This window comes from Anarrhichthys ocellatus, unplaced genomic scaffold, assembly GCF_004355925.1.
Source record: "Anarrhichthys ocellatus isolate YVR2014 unplaced genomic scaffold, GSC_Weel_1.0 scaffold5491, whole genome shotgun sequence".
Taxonomy (NCBI): domain Eukaryota; kingdom Metazoa; phylum Chordata; class Actinopteri; order Perciformes; family Anarhichadidae; genus Anarrhichthys; species Anarrhichthys ocellatus.
Window position 1 is genome coordinate 1 of NW_022285465.1, and position 3,104 is coordinate 3,104.

Below are 3,104 nucleotides of genomic sequence, written 5' to 3' on the forward strand. Positions count from 1 at the left end.
TTTTTTCTAGACTTTTATGTGATGTCGTCTTTTTACTGCTTTTATTCTTTCTAATGTTTCTAATGCATTTTATTTTATTTGTAATTGTTGTATTGATTTGTTCTTTATTGTTTCATCCGTTATACTACGTTATCAGTGTTTGTTTTGTCTCGCTTTAGTTTGGCTTTCTCGCAAGACTACTGGAGGGGTTCTGGGAGTTTGCCCAACCAGTCTACATGTGCTTTGTGGACTTGGAGAAGGCTTTCGACCGGGTCCCTCGGGGGTTCTTGTGGGGGGTGCTGCGGGACTATGGGGTGCCGGACCCGTTACAACGGGCCATCCGGTCTCTGTACGACTGCAGTAGGAGCTGTGTCCGTATTCTCAGCAATAAGTCAGACACGTTCCCGGTGGGTGTTGGCCTCCGCCAGGGCTGCCCTTTGTTACCAGTCCCGTTCGTGACTTTCATGAACAGGATATCTAGGCGCAGCCGGGGGGTGGAGAACGTCAGGTTCGGGGGTCTCTGGATCGCCTCTCTGTTGTTTGCAGATGATGTGGTCCCGTTAGCCTCCTCGGATCATGACCTCCAGCATTCACTGGGGCGGTTTGCAGCCGAGTGTGAAGCGGCGGGGATGAGAGTTAGTACCTCCAAATCTGAGGCCATGGTGCTCTGCCGGAAACCGGTGGATTGCTCCCTCCAGGTGGGGACGGAGTGCCTACCTCAAGCGAAGGAGTTCAAGTATCTCGGGGTCTTGTTCACGAGTGAGGGTAAGATGGAGCGGGAGATCGACAGGCGGATCGGTGCAGCTGCAGCAGTAAAGCAGGCGCTGCACCGGACCGTCTTGGTGAAGAGGGAGCTGAGCCGGAAGGCAAAGCTCTCAATTTACCACTCGGTCTACGTTCCTACCCTCACCTATGGTCACGAACTCTGGGTCGTGACCGAAAGGACAAGGTCGCGCCTACAAGCAGCCGAAATGAGCTTCCTCCGTAGGGTGGCCGGGCTCAGCTTTAGAGAACTTGGAGTCGAGCTGCTACTCCTTCGTGTCGAAAGGAGTCAGCTGAGGTGGTTCGGGCATCTAATCAGGATGCCTCCTGGGCGCCTCCCACTGGAGGTTTTCCGGGCACGCCCAACTGGTAGGAGACCCTGGGGAAGACGGAGAACATGCTGGAGGGATTACATCTCCCAGCTGTCCTGGGAACACCTCGGGATCCCCCAGTATGAGCTGGCAAATGTTGCGGGGGAGAAGGAAGTCTGGGTCAGCCTGCTTGGCCTGCTGCCACCGCGACCCGACCCCGGATAAGCCGAGGGAAATGGATGGATGGATAGTTTGGCTTTACCATTTGATTTTCTGTGATTATATTGTCTTGTTTTTTTGTTTTTCATTCATGGCATGAAGTGGGAACTCTTGGTGAGTGGTTGTGGAAAACACCACCACTACCGAGTGTGTCAGAGTCAGGGATTAGACTACACTCTCTCCCTCAACCAGGTGTTCTGGTGTTTTTTTAAACATACTGGTGCTGAATTGGTCACAGGCTCCAATGATTTATCTCTGTGTTCATGTCTTGTATGTATGTGTGTGTGTGTGTGTGTGTGTGTGTGTGTACCTTAACCACAGTCTGGAAGGCGAAAGGGAGGACCTGCTTGGCCCACTGTTTCTCAAGTTCCACCACCCCGTCAGCTTTAGGGACGTATTTCCTTCCCGTCAGCAACTGGCCGTACAAAACCACCGACGTGTCATTCACCATGATGCCTTTCCTCTTCACGAAACTGGGAGGAAGAAAAATCACTTTTAAAGAACGGAATCGTACACGCGTGACATAAGAGTGGAGAGGTCTCGCTTTATCTCAAGACCAGGAAAGAATGGGTCTTATGACTTCAAAAGAAAAACGTTTTGGGGTTTAACTTGAAACCGTGTTCATGGAGACTTACTGTTCAGTAACTCCCTGCACGTCCTTCACCCAGTCCTTCTGCTCCTTGTCAGACAGACAGTTGACTTTGGTGGGGGGGGGTGTGGAGGGCCTGTCGTACACTCTTTGGACACCGGGTGGTTCCTCCAGACAAAACCTGCACAACAGGGCCAAAGATTTCCCTGAGCCGACTCTTCACACACACACACGCACGCACGCACGCACGCACGCACGCACGCACGCACGCACGCACGCGAAGCCTGCGCTAGCTGAAGCCAAACGGACATGCTGCTGTCTTCAGTGATTGTGGTCCAGGTTTCACCGGCTGATATTTTAATACTTTTCTGTAGAATTTGGAAATGTCTAGGGGAGCCTCTTTTTCAGCAAAGCACAGCGATGTAGTGGGGGTTTGTCTTTTTCTATCAGCATACTCTCTTTCATTTCAGCTTTCTATCAAATCACAGTAATGATACCAAAACACATGGTAAGAACTCCATTGACTGATAATTAATACCTGTGTAGAATCTAAAATGTACTTCCATTAGACAGATAACTACAGAGTACTAATTCTTACTTGACGTCTCCATCCGACACCGCAATGATGCGAGCTTCCTCTAGATGAGGCCAGTTGACGAACACCGACTTCCCCAGAACCTGTGCAGCAACATCATCACAAACCTGAGGAGACAGAGAGGGAAATCATTTCATAATGTGCTCTGTTGTTTAGCATCATGTTAACAAACTGCAGTTCGAAGGGTTAGAATCATAAGAGGAATGAATTACTGGTCCTTATGATCAGGACTGATGTTGATAAGATTGTTTTTATCCGACACTGCACAAGAAATAGAATGCAGCAACATCAATGGTTGTTGTTCATTTCACATATTCCAGAGTGTGGGAGAAAAAAACCTTGCATTTACTGTGCAGAAAATAATTTAATATAAAACAAAATATGAAGAGTTAAGATTCTGATAATGAATGAATATTTGGGAGGTATGGTCTGAACAGAAGTTAGTTAAAAGATGTAAATATAAATATATACATATACACACACATATGTACATACATATACACACACATATACGTACATACATATACACGTATATACATATACGTACATGTATACACATATACGTATATACATATACGTACATGTATACACGTATATACATATACGTACATGTATACACATATACGTACATGTATACACATATACGTAC

The 3,104-nt window shown here is 47.4% G+C and overlaps 1 long non-coding RNA gene across 2 annotated transcripts; it reads right to left on the minus strand.

Moving 5' to 3' along the window:
• Positions 1-1,030: 1,030 nt before the first annotated feature.
• Positions 1,031-2,899, minus strand: LOC116379903 (uncharacterized). 2 transcript variants are annotated; one of them, XR_004212488.1, is made up of 4 exons: positions 2,459-2,899; positions 1,907-2,041; positions 1,582-1,744; positions 1,039-1,120 (listed from the first exon to the last, which is right to left on the minus strand). It is a non-coding gene; the product is annotated as an uncharacterized LOC116379903 (long non-coding RNA). The 2 variants fall into 2 exon arrangements; XR_004212487.1 differs by having other exon boundaries at positions 1,031-1,744; positions 2,459-2,896.
• Positions 2,900-3,104: the final 205 nt, after the last annotated feature.